Here is an 18,611-nt window from a genome sequence, read left to right as displayed (position 1 = left end):
CATGGAAAAGGACTTTTTTTTGGCAGTATTCTTTCCTTAATAAGGTTTCTACTTTGACCCATGGACCATATTAGGATTTACCAATTGACTAAAAGGAAGTCATGTACTTCAAGAAGAGGAGTGGGAAGCTTGTATATGTGTACAGCTTGCCTAGACAACCTCTTAGTCCCAGGTATGGCAGCAGTAGCAGAGTGAAGAAGGAGTTTACAGACCTAGCAATGGTAGCAAATGATTGAATGATTGTGTGGAAGAGGACCTAGACCTTGCTTTAGTAATAGCAATATGCATATAAGATTTATTATCATATTTTTATCTTCACAACAACCCTTAGAGGCAAATGAGGAAGCTAATGGAGATAGAGGTTAAGTGACTTGCCCAGGATCACACAGTTATTCCAAGGAAAGATTTAAATTTATGTTTTCTTGATTCCCAGTTCAATTCACTAGCCTCTGTGCCACCTATATGCTCCATTTATTGGTTATATGAAAATGTGCTTATATGTACCATAAAGGTCTGGTAGACAGTAGTCAATTGACCCCAATTTTTCTTATGTGTGAAAAGGGGGGAAGAGGGGAGGGGGGAAGGTGGAGAGAAACTACTGTAGTATTAACATAAGTTGTCACAGGTGTTCCTAGGAAGGAGAGGCTCACCAGAAAGGTTACATAATTCTAGTACCCTTGAGTGATCTTCCATATCTACAAATCTGGGAGTTTTTTTTTAAGCAGAGGCCTATAAAATATTATCTGTGAACAGTTTTCTATATATTCTGATAACTTACTTTTTTTTTGTTTGATTTGGTTTTTTTCCAAGACAATGGGGTTAAGGGACTTGCCCCGGGTGAAACAGCTATGTAAATATTAAGTGTCTGAGGTTGGATTTGAACTCAGGTCCTCCTGATTCCACAGCTAATGCTCTATCCATTGTGCCACCTAACTACCCTGGTAACTTGTTTCTGATACAGGAAGAGCTTTAGGAAAAAGGGAAAGGAATGGAGAATATCCTGAATAGTACAAGCACTGAGGTTGGACACCACTTTTCTACTTTTGCTCCAACAGCTTCTTGATTACTAAGGAGTACAGCTCTGCTTTCTTCTCATCTGGCTGGGACTTCCTCCCCAGCTGTTTGACCATGCTCACTTATAACTTGAGACACTTGAGCTCACAAGAACCTTCCCCTTTTCCACCTTTTTTTTTAACATTTTATTTTTATTTTTAGGTTTTTTTGCAAAGCAAATGGGTTAAGTGGCTTGCCCAAGGCTACACAGCTAGGTAATTATTAAGTGTCTGAGGCTGGATTTGAATTCAGCTACTCCTGACTCTAGGGCCGGTGTTCTATCCATTATTCCACCTAGCTGCCCCTCTCTTTTCCACTTTTCAGCTAATTTTCATGTGGGATATTCCTCATAACAATGTAAATTCCTTTAGTCTACTAATGCAACCAGAGCCATTGCCAATCATCCTGACCTATATTTTGCCTTTGGATTTCCATGACTCTGAAGGAGAGAGGCTGATTTGTATAGTCCTTCCTCACTTCAATCCAATTCATTTGCAAGTCACCCTCCGAAAGTCCTGATCTCTTCAAGAATGGAGGACTGACAATAATAACAAACCCCTTGAGAGCAAGAGCTGTCATTTTTGCTTATATTTGTATTTCCTGAAGTTAGCTGGAAATTATCTAATCTAATCTGACCATGCCTTCTTTAGCATAGATTTACAAGTCTTTTGCAGCTGGATTAAAGAACAGAGGTTGTAAATTTTAGTATATGAATTGCACTGCTACAATGGACACTGGGGCAAAAGGAATAATTTTTGTTTCAATTAAATTAAGACAGACAATGGAAAAAAAGTCTTTATGACCACTAGAAGATTTTGATCTTGAACTAAGTGACAAAAGCTATCCATACTTTTAATGAAATAACATAAATTTTCCCTAATATGTTAGAATGGACAGAATTCAGGACACTTTGGCACATCAGAATCATCATACTCAGTATGCTGCCAGCTCTAATTAATTCTGATTAAGATCTCAGTAGAGACTTCCAAGCAACAAACTTGGGCCCCAACACCTGTACATTTTGAGCATACATTCAGCCTGTACAGAAGCATGAAGGAAGCTAGTCAAGAAGAGGCAGTAAACATCACAAAATCAATGACTTCAATCTCAAAAGTAAATTCCAAGAAATCTGACTTTGAATATTTCCTGTTACTTAAATAATAGAAGGAACATTTAAAGCAGAAATTTAGAAAAAAGGCATGTTTTCATTGCAAGAAAGAGATGTGAATCAAGAATTAACTAGTCATTGGGATCAATAGAGGTATTATTGGACAATAGGCATATCCAATATTGATGGTAGCAAAGAAAAAAGAAAAAAGCATCCATTAATCTCCTACTATTGCAAGGCATTGTAATGCTTTTATAAATATCATCTCATTTTATCCTCACTAATTCTGAGATATGAGCTCTATTTTTTTAATTGAAGAAGTGGGAGCAAAGAGAAGTTAAGTCACTTGTCTAAAGTCACACATTTTGAAATATCTGAGACTACATTTGAGCTAAATCTTTCTATTGACTCAATATTCTGTCCAATCCAATACCCAGATAACTCCAGTGATGAATAGAAAGATACATAAGTTGTAGACTACTGTATTTTGAAGAAATAACTAAATTGAACCAATGAATTATGTCAAATATTCTAGGTGTCCTAGACAGTCTATTAGACAGGTATTCTTAGTACTAGTCTTGTGAAGTAGTTTGGTAACATCAGCGGTGGAAGAAAAGTAGAAGAATGCTTTCAACTGAATTTCACTAATTTGAGCATATGAACTATGGCCTCTTTGAATTACTTGTCACTTTTCAAAGACTAATATAGAAAGTAAAAAATTGGAATTATCTTCACATGTTGATAATATTATTGTCTCTGAAAGGACCTTGGAAAAACATAAGAACTGGTGAAAATATTCAAGTAGTAGAAAATAAAGTTTCCAGGTAAACATGTGCCAGTTCTTTAGAACACTCGTCAAGTATGTGAGTCACATGGCATCTCATTAATGTGTGAGCACTGAAATAAAAAAGATAGAAACAATCTTTATTTGTCCATTTACCAAAGACCCTTTGATGTCTAAGAACTTTTTAAAGATTTTGGCAGTTATTATTGAAAATATTTTAGGATATATGTCACTATTGCTAAGCCACTGAATGATCTCACTCAAACATGTGATTGAAGATCCCAGAAGTATCAGAGCCAAAAATGAAAGACTGGCATAAACCCACAAAACTCTCTAAAAAGTAGTGGACTTACAGATGTGAACAAGTTTTCAATGAATTATTTTCCTCACTTATTCAATTGTGTTGGCTTAAGTAAATTCAAACAAATCTATTGTCCTGCCTAAAAATGTTAGCAGAGGCTTTCCTTTGGAGTGAATTGCTATTATAACGTTTAAAGACCTTGTGCATGGAACAAAGTTTCAATTGTGGAATGAAAATATTTTAATGACTTATTCTGACTAGGGCTGAGATCCACTCTGTTTGCTAGAAATGAGTGTGGCAGCATTAATCAACTTTGTTTTAAATTTATTTTTTCATATTTCTTTAATAGTATTGTTGTAAAAGTAAACATAATGTCTCTTATGCCCCATAAAGATAGAGGAAGCTCAAGAAAAATAAAGTGAGAGGAAAAAAGTATATTTCAATCTGTATTCAGATATCATCAATTCTGTCTTTTGGATGGATTGTATTCTTTACCATAATTCCATCAAAGAAGTTGCTTCAATAGTTTTCCCCACAATTACTTTAACAACAATTGTTATTGTTAGCTGAATTTCCCTCCATCCTATTCCTTCCCACCTCCATTTATTCTATTGTTCTATCCCCTCTCCTTTCACCCTGTCCCTCCTCAAAAGTCTGTTGGTTCTGACTACCCTCTCCCATGACCTTCACTTGTTTCTATCACCTACATCCCCCCTCCCCTCCCCTGTTCCCTTTCTCCCATCCCTTTCCTCTCCTTTGTTTTCTCCAGAATAAAATAGATTTCTATACCCTATTGAATGCATATGTTATTTCCTTTCTGAACTAATTCTGAAAATAATGAAGGCTCACCCTTTTCCCCTCACCTTCCCCCCTTCCATTCAATTGCAAAAGTTTTTTTCATGACTCTTTTACATGAAATAGCTTATTCTATCTCTCCTTTCCTTTTTCCCGGTACATTCTTTTCACGTCCATTAACTCTATCTTTACAATATATAATACCTTCATATTTAGTTCCCTCCTAGGCTTGTCTATATATGCTCCTTCTAACTGTCTTAATAAATGTGAAGGTTCATACGAGTCATCAGTATCATTTTCCCCTGAAGGAATACAAGTAGTTCAACATTATTAAATCTCTAATAATTTGCCTTTCCTGTCCACCCTCTCGATGCTTCACCTGAGTTCTGTACTTGAAGATAAAACTTTCTGTTCAGCTCTGGTCATTTCAAGAGGAAAGTCTGAAAGTCCCCTATTTTCATTGAATGTCCATCCTTTTCCTTGGAAGAGGGTGTTCAGTTTTGCTGAGTAGTTGATTCTCAATTATAATCCAAGATATTTTGCCTTCCAGAAAATCATATTTCAAGCCCAACATACCCTTAAGGCAGATGCTACAAAGGTCTGTGTGATCCTGACTGTAGCTTTACAATACTTGAATTGTTTCTTACTGACTGCTTGTAATATTTTCTCCTTGATTTAGGGGTTCTGGAATTTGACTATAATATTCCTGGAACCTGTTATTTTGGGATCTTTTTCAGGAGGTAATTAGTGGATTCCCTCAATTTCTAGTTTACCCTCTACTTCTAGCATATCAGGGCAATTTTCCTGGAGAACTTTTTGAAAAATGAAGTCTCAGCTCTTTTTCTGGTCATGACTTACAAGTAGTCCACTAATTTTTATATTCTCTACTCAATCTGTTTTTCAAGTCAGTTGTTTTGCCAATGAGATATTTCACAATTACTTTTGGTTTTTCATTCTTATTGTTTCTTGATTTCTCAGAAAGTCAGTTTCCCTTAGTTCCATTCTACATTTGAAGGAATTATTTTCTTTAGATAGCTCTTTTTTCCTTTTCCATCTGGTCAGTTGTGCTTTTTATATTCTTCTCTACCTTTAGGACTACTTTCTTTCCATTTTGACCAAAACTGTTTTTTAAGATGTTATTTTCTTCAAAATTTTTTGTATCTCCTTCACTAAGTTGCTGACTTGGTTTTCATAATTTCCCCAAATTGCTCTCATTTCTCTTCCTAATTTTTCCTCAACCTTCCTTACATGATTTTAAAAATCTTTTTTTGAGCTCTTCCATTACCTGATACCAATTCATATTTTTCTTGGACTTTTTAGAAACAGAAGCTTTGACCTTGTCATCTTCTGAGTGTGTATCTTTATCCTCCATGGGACCAAAGTAATTGTATATGGTCAGATTCTTTTTCTTCTGTTTTTTGCTCATTTCCCCTTGTCTATGACTAGATATTAACTCTTTGTTAGGGTGGATCTCTGCTTCCAGGGTGGAGGACACACTATCCCAAGGGCTTTTACAGCTGTTTTCAGACACACTTCCACCCCTCCCCCCAACCTCAATTTCTTCAAGGTCTTTTGAGAGGCCCTGACTGTTCTCCTGGTCAGTGCTGTGGTCTGTGGATGATCACAAGCACTCTCTCCTGCCCTGGATCTGTGAGGAAGGTACCAAATCTACTAAGGCAGTATGAAATACCAGGCTGCAACCTGGATGTGAGTATAAGCAAAGCAACAGAGTCCTGCCCCAGCTACCTGTGGGCTGTACATGTTTGGGTAGAGCCAGTTTACTCCAGTGGTTGGCTCAGCCCATTTGTACTGTGGTCCTTTCCACCCCTGATGATCCTTCCCATGGATCTTCCACGTTATTTCACTCACTCTTCTGTAGGTTCTGTCACTCTAGAATTTAGACAGAGTCATAATTTAAAAGCAATTGGAGTGGTCTGGAAGAGAGCTTTTGAGATTTCCTACCTAAACTCTGCCATCTTGGGCTCTGTCCCCCATTAATCAGCTTTTAATTTAGCATTCAATGTAAGTCATGAAAAATTTCTACTAAAGGCACTGAAAACATGGTGATACCAAAAGATTGAAAGATATATATATATATATATATATATATATATATATATATATATATATATATATATACATATATATATATACATATATATACATAAAGAATTAGAGAAGACAGAAGGATAAGTGTTAGTCCTTTAAAATCATATAACTTTTTTTTTTAGGTTTTTACAAGGCATGGGGTTAAGTGGCTTGCCCAAGGCCACACAGCTAGGTAATTATTAAGTGTCTGAGTCTCGATTTGAACTCAGGTACTCCTGACTCCAGGGCCGGTGCTCTATCCACTGCACCACCTAGCCCAAAATCACATAACTCTTAATATGAGGCCTAAGTGGATCCAGATCATAACAATTTATTGAGACATTTGACAAAGTAAAAAAAAAAATTGTTCAGATATTTTAATCCTCTTGAGACACATGACTTAGTAGAGTGGTAAAAAACTATTCTGTATCTAGTTGTGGAGAGAAAATTTCCTGTTTACAAAGTAACCCAAAGTCTGATGAAGATCTTGAATTAGATTGCTTGATGAGTTATCACTGATAGACATTTACCTTAGTAGATTCTGGGTAAAAGTGACTGCCTGACATTCATTCAAAGCTTCAACAGAAAATGACTCAGAAACAGGCATTTGAAATAAAAGATTTCATGACTAAAACCCAACAAATGGTTAAAAAATGATGAGAGAATTGAAATCAAGTCCAGGAGCTTTTCTATCTAGTACTTCAACTGAAGAGACTCCTAATACACAGAAGCATCATAACAGTGCTAGATGGCCTTCTATCCTTCTATAAATGAAGTTTTAGGGAGACAGTATTATAGTTCAATGTTCTGGTCATACTATCCAGTGGTTTACCTGTAGTAGAAGACTGCTAAGTAGGTTCTAAGAAAGCTATTATAACAAAGACTAGACTGGCTTGTTTATAATATTCCTGGAAAACTAAAAAGATGGTTAAATCTATGTAGTTAGATGATAATGCTAATATTTATCCAATGTAATGTGTGCCTTCTTTCAATCCCATATGTTGTTTGATGAATGTTTATTATTGCATATTTTGAGTATTCTACTTTTTTGTTTTTGTGTATTATGCATATCTTTTAACTGTATTAGTCTGTTAACTATACATAATTTTGCTTTTATATATGAGACAATTTGCTATTTGTGCATATTGTGCTATTTTTATAGACCTACTCATATTATCGCTGTACTTTTGCTTACTGATAAGCATATTTTCTTGTGTTCTATAGATATTCATGTACATCTGTCATATGTGCATTCATTATATCCTATATGTAATTTAGACATAGAGTCACTACAGTAGCCTATCAAGCTATACTGTTTATATCCTATGTTTGTCATATATTGTTGATCCACATTTCCTGTGTATAACATTGGAGATAATTACCTGGGATGCCAATTTAATCATCCTTGTCCTGTTAATTGCTGTTGTTCACTTTGATACTGTAACATACAAAATTCCAGATATTAAGTATATCACAAATGATTTTGCTAGGGACTTTCAAAATCCCTAACCCTAAGGGGAAAAGACACACACACACACACACACACATACACACACATACACACATACACACACATATATGAAACCCATGATATCTCTTGGAGGTATCATAGTAAGGTAATGAAGTTCTGATGAAAAGAAGACATTCTTTGATTTACATCATCTTAGATGGAAGAGATGCTATAAAGTCTTAATGGGACAATTGTTCCAGTCCATGTCCAAAGAGAAATATCAGCAATGAATGAATAAGGAGGTTCACTTAATATGCTAATTTGATCCAAGCACTAGGAAGTAGTTTGGGACATACCAGTTTTTGTGCTGGAGATACAAAGAAAGGCAAAAACAATCCTACTCTATGAGCTCATTGTGAGAGATATGCAAATAACTAGGTTCACCAAAGATAAATACTAAGGGAACTGGTGGTAATCTCCAAAGGAAAGCATAGAGTTGGATTAGGAAAGACCCCTAACAGCTAGATTTAATCTGAAACTTGAAAGAAATCAAGAAGTAGAGCATTCCAGGTAAGGGGAACTGATTGCCAGTGAAAATGAATGAATTTGGGAGATAATCTGTTGTATAGCAGGAATAAAAAAGGCCAAGTGTTATCCCTCTGGTTAGGCTAATTAGGTGAAAATAGATTCCAGAAGAGGCACAACTAGGTGGCACAGTGGATAGAGCACTGGTTCTGGAGGACATGAGCTCAAATTCAGCATCAGATGCTTAATAAAACCTAACTGTATGATCTTGGGTAAGTTACTTAACCCCATTGCTTTGCAAAAAGGCAAAAAAAGACTGCTGGTATGATAAACAGAGAACCTCATAGTTTTCTTAAGCTTTTCCCATCTGCTGAGACCATAAATATCAGGGCTGCTTGAACAGATTAATCCATGTATAACTTTTATTTTTATTTATTACTTTTCTTTAGCTCTGTGATCTGGGCATGTCACTTAACCCTATTTGTTTCAATTGCTCATCTATAAAATGATCTGGAGAAGGATATGACAAACCACAATACTATTTTTGTCAAAAACGCAAATAAGGTCAAGAAGAGTTAGATATGACTGAAAACCAAAAAAACTTTTTATCTATGGGGAATGTGGTAAAGAAAGTCTCCTACTCCTGCCTGACACTGTAGGCATTAAATTTAAAGTTTTTAATTTTTAAGTTTGTTCATGATTCATAATTTAATTAGTAATTTAACATGGGTTTACCCTAGATAAAATATGATTATACTAATTTTGATTTGTGTGTTATATTATTTGTGAGTGGAGATTTTCATGAGAGAATAGTGACTGGTCTGAGTATAATGGCAAAAGTGAGTCCTCAGTAAATCTGAATATTGACTGGGGTTGAGGAGTGATGTGAATGAGAATGAGACTGATTTATTAATTTTAATTAACATTTCAAACTGGGTAAAGCTGGATCTAGGACTTTTTACCTCTAGGCTAAAGTCAGTTAATCAGTATTGCTGCCTTGAAAAGAGGCTAGGATACTAAGTTTTGTTCTTTTCTGATAATTCCCTCTCCCCAACTCTTGCAAATGAGTGATTGGAAAAATCTTTCTATAAGGGTTCATTTGAGAGCAGTGACTGCTCTCAGAGGACATCATGCCCAGGGAAAGGTAAAGAGAAGGCCTAGAAAAGGCCCAAAATGCCATAATTTTAAGGGTGGGGATCAGAAGACTGAGGACCCCTCTTTTTTATTTTCATTTCAATTCTCTAAATCCTTATTATACAAAGCTGAAGAAAGGAGGGAGACAGATTGACAGAGGCAGCAGGATAGAAAGCTGACCATATAATAGAGAGACTTGGGTCCACGTGCAACACATATTAACTTTGTTAGCTGAGACAATGTATATGGCTTCTCAAGACACTACAGAACTCTCTGTGACTTTAAATTGTAGAGGAGGTCAGTCTTAATTGGAAAAAATGATTTTTCTCACTTGGAAATTACCTGCACTGATTCTTATAAATACTAACCTTACACACAATCTATAAGCATACTGTAGTTATCCTTGATAAATAAGGCAAATACAAGAAAATTTCAGTTAAATTTCAATGTGCATTTGAGTACAATGGATATTTATTCTTTAAGGGAATAGTAAAGGTGAAACTAAAGGAGCAGAAAAAAGCTTCATTTTTTTCTGATTTAAACATATAACACCATATGTGAAATCTTATTCTTATTATATTACTAATTTTTTAGAGATGTAATTCATATCTGAAACTATTCTATACTTTCTCAAATCTATTTGATAATATAATAGATAGCATTCCAAATACTCCTTTTATTTATGGTGTAGAAAGTATTCAAACTTGGAAATTTGACAAAATTAAATAAAAAATATACTTAGATTATTTTCCATTTAAAATATGATCTTATCATTTCTTTGGTTCCCTTTGCCTCTAAGATGAAATACAAGCTCCTTTGTTTGATATTCAAAAGTCTTCACAATTTGACTCCAAACTGTCTTCTCATTTAGATTTTACATTTTCTCTTCACAGTTTCTACATTCCAAACCTAACAAGATATTTCATCCATACATTCCAACACCTGCCTCCATTTTTTTGACCAAATTTTTCCCTATACCTATAAATGCTTTCTTTTCACTTTCACCTCTTGGAAAATCCTTAAGGATTCAACTCAGATACCACTTCCTACAAAAGACCTTTCCTGTTTTCCCCAGATATTAATGCTCCCCTCTCCAGTTATTTTGCATTTTTCTTATCTCTTCAACTATTACTTCCAAAGGAATATTGATTCTGTGAAATTCTGGTTTATTTTTTCTTTATATCCCCAATTTAGCACAATATATATCATCTAATTCATATGTAATAAATGTTTGTAGAATTGAATTTCATCTTGTTTTTAATAGTTAGCCTGAATATAGAGATAAAAGAATTTCAGATGTAAAAAGCTTTTAGTTGCTATCTTTTCTTGAAGTGTGTCAAGGGGCTTGATAGGATTTGTTTTACAGTGTAAAACTTATTTTTTCTTTTGACAAGAATAATACATGTGAAAAACGTTGATAAACACCCCTCCTGGGGACTAATCACATATTTCTTTACTTGATTTCTCTCATCTCCTAGGTTACACCCTGTAAGGTGATATTCTAATAACAAGGGAAAACAGAACAACTTATATGCAAAAACTGTTTTTTTGCTATTAAAACCATAAAACAAAATGCTAATATTATTTTCTTTCCAACATAATTGTTAATTTTAACTTCATAATTAATAATATTCTGATACTAATAATGGAAAAATTAAATATTATAAAATAGGAAAAATATTAGTTTTTTATTTTACTTTTAATTAATTGCTAACTATTTCAAATGGGCTGTTACCAATATTAGAATCTTATTGACCTAAGGGAAATTATTTCTTTTCTTCAAGAAACTCATTTCTAATTGACATAACCAAAGACTTAAATTGAACTTTAAATTCCAACATTTTCAATAATTACATTGCACAATCACGTCATCTTTGAAGAGAAGTCATCACAAAGTCATCACAGACTATCAATACCTGTATATCTTCAAAATATGTGGGTCCAGCATTTGCTTGAAGACCTCTGATGAGAAAGAATCTACTATTTTTCAAAGAAGCCTTTTTGGATAACTCCAAATTATTTGGAAATTATTGCTTACTTTGAGCCTATATCTGTCTATAAGGAAACTTTACCAATTGTTCCTTTGAGGTCAGACAGAATGAAAATAATCTAAATTCCAAATGACAACTCTTTAAATACATAAATAAATTTATCTCACTAAGTTTCTTCACCAAATCAATGATCTCCATCATGTATGGCAGAAACTCAAGGTCTTTAATCAATTTGATTGCCCTTTTCTGGAAACTTTTCGATTTGTCAGTACTTCATTTTAAATGTGGTAACATTGTCAGAATTGTAGATAGAACACTTTGTTTTCTTCACCTTACACAAATACTGGCAAAGTCTCTGTTGCAAATGTTTTTCACCTGTTACCTTCCTCATTTTCTTCCTGAAGAAAAAAGTATGTTTTCTATATAAATATTTATTTTTCAAGAAGAATTATTTTTAGGATGATGAACTTTCAATTTCTTCATATGCTTCAGCCTCCCCATGATGTAATTGATAGAAAACTGGCCTTAAAGTTTAGAAGGCCTTAATTTAAGTCAGGTCTCTGATGCAAAGTGCTGCTCCAGGTATCTCTACAATACTATAAATTAGTGAACAAGTCTCCATCTTAATTTTCAGAGGTAGTTTCCTCCTCAGAATAAGAGAAGAAAAGAAAGGAAGAAAGGAAGCAAGCAAGCAAGCAAGGAAGGAAGGAAAGATACCTGCTTTAGAAGCAAAAGTGGATATGCATATTCTTAAAACATTCTTGAAAGCTCAAACTTAGTTGTTTTCTAAGGACCATACTGTATGGAAAAATAAATTTAATGAGTTCTTTTCTTTTTTTTAATATTCTGACACCTTGCAAGAATGTTGTTTGTGGTAGGCACAAACAAATCACTATTGAAGTACAGCAAATTTTTCTTAAATTCTCAAAAAGAGATAAATATTAAATCAAGAAGTATTTAAATGCATTTATTTGACAGAAGTAAATTTCTATTTCTCTGGCAAATATTTATAAAAATAATTATATATAGTTTTGTATAAGAAAAGGGCACATAATTTCCCATTTTCTTCCCCTTATTTTAGGAGTTTCCAATTTGTTCTATGAATTCTGTATAAGTTACTTAAGCTTAAATTTCATAAGAAATGAAAGAGGTATAGTATTTTGCTAAATACAATGAATATTTTCTTGAAAGAAAAAGTTGGAAGTGACTGGATTTTGTTTTTTTTAATTTAAATTTAATTTTATTTTTCCAATTACAAGGTAAAAATAGTTTTCAATATTCATTAGTTAAGATTTTGAATTTCACATTTTTCTCCCTCCTTTCCATGTCTCTCCCTTGCCCATGATCAGTAAGCATTTTAAGTGTCTTCTAAAATGTTGATTGCTATTTTTACTACCCTCCAGAAATGTGCAATTTTTCTTAACTGCTTTGCTTTGGGAGATGGATCTAAGGTGTTTTAAAGGAAAAATACAAATAGTGATGCTAGATGGCTCATTAGTTTGAACTCCCTGGGTCTGGAATGAGACGTTTGAATTCAGCCTCTCATATACTAGTTGTGTGACCCTGGGTAAGTCCCTTAACTTTTGCTTGCTTGAATCCACTGGAGAAGCAAAATGTCAAACCACTCCAGTGCATTAGCTCTGGTGTGTTATGGTCAATGGAGTTATGAAAAATCACTTTGTTATACTTAAACAACTATTGATTAACCAAGTAATCTTAGAAATCTGTTACGAAGAGGCATATTGCTTAAAATACAGAATAATATGTTCCAAGTTTTCTAAGGACATTTCTTAAATCAAAAATTGTGAAAACTGGAAAGAACTTTGGGGAAATTTTGTTCAATCCATACAAAAAGTATCTCCAATAATACATAGTCTACAAAACATCATCAAGATTACTTAATGTTCTGGGAAACAGTCTTCACAGCTAGTTCTGATAAAGGTCTCATTTTGAAAATATATAGAGAATTAAATCAGATTTATAAAGTCACAAGTCATTCCCCAATTGATAAATGGTCAAAGTATATGAATGGACAGTTTTCAAATGAAGAAATTAAAGCTACATATATATATAAAATATAAAATCATATAAAAATGCACCAAATCACTATTGATTAGAGAAATGAAAATTAAAACAATTCTGAGATATCACCTCCCACCTATCAGATTGGTCAAGATGAGAAAAGGGGAAAATAATCATTGTGGAGAGGAAATGTGAGGTTTGGGACATTGTTGTATTGTTTGGTAGAGTTGTGAGTGGATCCGACCATTTTGGAGAACAATATGGAACTATGCCCAAAGAGCAATAAACCGATCATACGCTTTGATCCAGCAATTCCAATTCTAGACCTATGTACAGAAGAAATCATAAAAAATGGATAAAGTCCCACATGTTCCAAAATATTCAGAGCAGTTGTTTTTGTAGTGGCAAAGAATTGGAAATTGAAAGGATGTCCATCAATTGGAGAATGGCTAAATAAGTTATGGTACATGAATACTATGGAATATTATTGTTCTATAAGAAACCATAAATGGCTGGGCTCTAGAGAAGCATGGAATGACATGCTTAAGGGGATCTAACATGGAGTGAAGGGAGCAGAACCAAGAGAACAATATACATAGTGACAATAACATTGTGAGATGATCAATGTTGATGGAAGCAGCTCCTCTCAGCAGTTCAGAGAGCTAGGACAACTGTTTGTGACCAGCTATGGACAATGTTATCCCAATCTAGAGGAAGAAAAACAAAACGAAACAAAAACACAACCCTTCAGAATATGATAAATAAACACTTCATAAAAATTTTCTTATGTATTTCTTTCCCTTAATCCTAATTCCTCATACCAAAAATGACTCATCTGTAAACATGTTTATCAAAAATATATATGTACAATACCAACCTGCCTGTTTGTTGCTGAGGGGAAGGGGGTGGGAAGGGAAGGTAGAAGGAAATTTGTAACTTAAAAATATAAATGTGCATATGGATGAAAAAATTAAAAAATAATAAAAATTTTAAAAAGATTACTCCTCTTCAGGCAGCTCATTCCACCTTTGGAACACTCAAATTTTTAGAGAGGTTTTCTTGACATCAACTTCTTGTTTTTGTCTGAATGAACCATCTTTTCCCCATCTTTGAATATGTCTGCATAGTTAGTCATGGTGTATTCTTCCATTCTTTGCAGTTTTCCCTATTTTCTTCTCTTTGGCTAAGAGAACAAAGTAATTGATTTCACTTTGATTCAAAGGTAAAAGGAGGTATAATTTTCTGGGTACTTCATCATATCTCCTTGCAGTGATCATTATAAGACGAAGCAAAACACCAATATAAATCAAACTTTAATTTATATCCCTATATATTTGGAGAGGGGGATATGTGAAGTTCTATTAAAAATATGACTCAATCATCTAAACCAAATCAATACTTTCAGATTCAGTAATTTCAATGGGAAGAGAAGCACATGGAAGAATGATGCAAAGGTATGTTACAAAATATCTTAATTATTTAAGAAATTAAAGAGGTCCATTATTTAGCTAAATACAATGACTATTTTCTTGAAAAAGTTGGAAGGGACTGGACATTCCTTTTTTATTTAAATTATATTTTATTTTTCCAATTATATGTAAAGATAGTTTTCAACATTCATTTTTTGTTAAGATTTTGAGTTCCACATTTTTCTCCCTCCTTTTCATCTCACCCCTTACCCATGACAGAGAACAATCTGATATTGGCTAAACATGTACAATGATGTTAAACATTTCCATGTTAGTCATGTTATTTTTTCCTAATATAAGCATTTTGTTTTTCAATTATATACAATAGTAGTTTATACCAAACTTTCACAAGGTTTTGAATTTAAAAATTGTTCCTTCTCCCTACCTTTCTTCCCCTCTCTCCCCAACAGAAGGCAATCTGATAGTCTTTACATTGTTTCCATGATATGCATAGATAAATATTGAATGTGTTGAGAGGAAAGACATATAGTTAAAGAAGAAAGAAAATATTAGAGATAACAAAATTATATAAAACATGACATTTTTTTAAATTGAAGGCAATAATCTTTGTTCTTCATTAAAACTCCAAAGTTCTTTCCCTGGATACAGATGGTAATCTCCATCAAAGATCCCCTAAAACTGTCCCTGATTATTGCACTGATGGAGTGAGCAAGTTCATCAAGGTTGATCATCACCCTATGTTGTTAGGATAAATAATGTTCTTCTGGTTATGCTTCTCACTCAGCATCAATTCATGCAAGTTTTTCCAGGCTTCTCTGAAATCCTATACCTCCTGATTTCTAATAGAACAATAGCATTTGTTCATCCATTCCCCAAATGATGGTGAAACCCTTAATTTCCAATTCTTTGCCACTACAGAGTTGCTATAAATATTTTTGTGCATGTGGGGGTTTTTACCCCTCTTCAGGACATCTATTCAGAATATAGACCCAGTAATGATATTGCAGGATCAAAGGGTATGCACATTTTCATTGCCCTTTGGGCATAATTCTAAATTGCTCTCCAGAAAGACTGGAACAGTTCACAGCTCCACCAACAATGCATCACTATTCCAGATTTTCCACATCCCCTCTATCATTGATCATTATCATTTCTGGTTTTATTGGCCAATCTGAGAGGTATGAGGTACCTCAGAGATCCTTTTATTTCTATTCCTGTAATCAGTAATGATTTAGAGTGAATCTGCATATGACTATAGATAGCTTTGATTTCCTAAACTGAAAAATTGCTTTTGACTATTTGTCAATCAGACAATGGCTTGCATTTTTATAAATTTGACTCAGTTCTCTATTTTTATATTTTAGAAATTTATAATTTAGAAATGAGTCCTTTATCAGCAACACTAGTTGTAAAAATCGTTTCTCCGTTTACTACCATTTCTTTTGATCTTGGTTAGAGTGGTTTGGTTTGTGCAAAAGCCTTTTAATTTAATGAATTCAAAATTATCTAATTTATTTTTTATAATGTTTTCTATCTCTTCTTTGATCATAAACTGCTCCCCTTTCCATAGATATGAAAGGTAAACTATTCCATGTTGTCCTGATTTGCTTATAATATTGTCTTTTATGTCTAAATCCTGCACCTATTTTGATCTTATCTTGATATAGGGTGTGAGATGTTGTTCTAATGCTAGTTTCTACTACCTTACAGTTTTCCCAGTAGCTTTTATTGAAGAATGAGTTCTTATCCCAGAACCTGGACTCTTTGGGTTTATCAAACAAGAGATTTCTACAGTAATTTCCTGTTGTCTATTTTGCACCTAATCTATTCCACTGATTGATTCACAACTCTATTTCTTTGCCAGGACCAGACAGTTTCGATGACTAAGGCATTATAATATAATTTTAGATCTGATAAGGTTAAGCTGCCTTCTTTTTCATTTTTTTTCATTAATCCCTTTGGCATGTTTGACTTGTTTGTCCATATAATTTAGTTACAATTTTTTTCATCTTATTAATTTTTTGGAAGTTCAGTTGGTATGACACTAAATAAGTGTTTAATTTTGTTGGACTTGTTTTTTTATTATATCAACTCAACATATCTATGAGCAGTTGATATTTGACCAGTTGTTTAGATCTGATTTTATTTGTTTGAAAAGTGTTTTATAGTAATTTTTATACAGTGTCTTGGCAGGTTGATTCCCAAGTATTTTATTTTGTCTAATGTTGTTTTAAATGGGATTTTTCTTTCTAACTCTTGCTGTTGCATTTTGTTGGTAATATATAGAAATGCTGAGGATTTATGTGGGTTGATTTTATGTCCTGTGACTTTGATAAAGTTGCTAATTGTTTCCATGACTTTTTCAGATGATTTTTTTAGGGCTCTCTAGGTGTACCATCATGTTATCTTAGCTTCCCAATTCTAATTCCTTCATTGTCTTTTTCTTCTCTTACTGCTGAAGCTAACATTTCTAATATGATACTGAATAGTAGTGGTGAAAATGGGCATCCTTCTTTCACCCCTGAACTTATTAGGAATGATTCTAGTTTATCCCCAATGCCTATAGTGCTTGTTGATGGTTTCAGATAGATGCTTAACATTTTAAGGAATAATTCATTTATTCCTGCACTCTTTAGTATTTTTAGTAGGAATGGGGGCTATATTTTGTCAAAGGCTTTTCCAGAATCTATTGAGGCAATTATATGATTTCTGTTAGGTTTGTTATACAGTTTTCCTAATATTTAACAAACCTTGCATTTCTGGAATTAATACTGCTTGGTCATAGTGCATTAATCTAATGATAACTTGTTGTAACCTGTTTGCTATTTTATTTCAGATTTTTACATCCATATTTATTAGGGAAATTGGTCTATATTTTTCTTTCTCTGTTTTGACCCTTCCTGGTTTGGATATCAGTACCATTTTGGTGTCATAGAAGGTATTTGTCAGAGTTCTGTCTTCACCTATTTTTCCAAATAGTTTATATAGAATCGTGAACCTAGGAATATTTGATAGAATTCACTTGTGATTTTATCTAACCCATTTGTTGTTTGTTCCATTCATTCTTTAAAATAAGGTTATTTAGTTTCCAATTAGATTTATGTTTATCTCTCTGTGGTTCATTATTGCAAGTGATTTTTAATTGCATCAGGGCCAGAAAAGGATGCATTCAATATTTCTGCCTTTCCACATTTAAATATGAGGTTTTTATGTCCTAATACATGATCAATTTTTGTGTAGGTGCCATGCACTACAGAAAAAGGCATATTCCTTTCTATCCCCATTCAATTTTTCTCCAAAGGTCTGTCATCTGTAAGCTTTCTAACATTTTATTTACCTCCTTATTTTTTTTCTTGTTTATTTTATTGTTAGATGTACCTAATTCTGAGAGAGAGAAGTTGAGGTCTCCCACCAGTAGGGTTTTGCTGTCTATGTCTTCCTGTAACTCATTCAGCTTCTCCTCTAAGAATCTGGATGGTATATCACTTGGTTCATACATGTTTAGTATTGAAATTGCTTCATTGTCTACCTTTTAGGAGGATATACTTTCCTTCCTTATCTTTTTTAATGAAATCTACTTTTGCAGTTGCTTTTTCTGAGATAAGAATTGCTACCCCTTCCTGTTTCACTTCAGCTGAAGCATAATATATTCTACTCCAGTCTTTTACCTTTACTCTGCATGAATATCTCTGCTTTAAGTGTGTTTTTTTTTTTTTTGTAAACAGTATAGTTGTAGGATTCTGGGTTTTAATTCACTCTGCTATCCACTTACATTTTATGGGAGAGTTCATCCCAATCACATTCGAATTTATAATAATTACTAACTCTTTATTGCCCTCCATGCTGTCTTCCTTCCATTTGTATCACTCACCTTCTTCCTCCTTATCTCTATTCCCCAGCATTTTGCTTCTGAATACCATCTTCTTGTTT

At 33.6% G+C, this 18,611-nt stretch overlaps 1 long non-coding RNA gene across 3 annotated transcripts in view; it reads left to right on the top strand.

Moving 5' to 3' along the window:
* LOC141491997 (uncharacterized) overlaps positions 1–18,611 on the top strand; it is a 217,995-nt gene that overhangs the window by 5,884 nt on the left and 193,500 nt on the right. The window contains exon 3 of one of the 3 annotated variants that reach the window (XR_012469832.1): positions 10,717–10,811. The exons of the other annotated variants lie outside the window; for them this stretch is intronic. This is a non-coding gene — a long non-coding RNA (uncharacterized LOC141491997). Of the gene's footprint in view, positions 1–10,716; positions 10,812–18,611 lie in introns of those variants that run through there. 3 annotated transcript variants of the gene reach the window in all.

Source organism: Macrotis lagotis, chromosome 6 (genome assembly GCF_037893015.1).
Source record: "Macrotis lagotis isolate mMagLag1 chromosome 6, bilby.v1.9.chrom.fasta, whole genome shotgun sequence".
In the NCBI taxonomy this organism is placed as follows: domain Eukaryota; kingdom Metazoa; phylum Chordata; class Mammalia; order Peramelemorphia; family Peramelidae; genus Macrotis; species Macrotis lagotis.
This window is presented reverse-complemented; position numbering and strand designations above follow the sequence as displayed.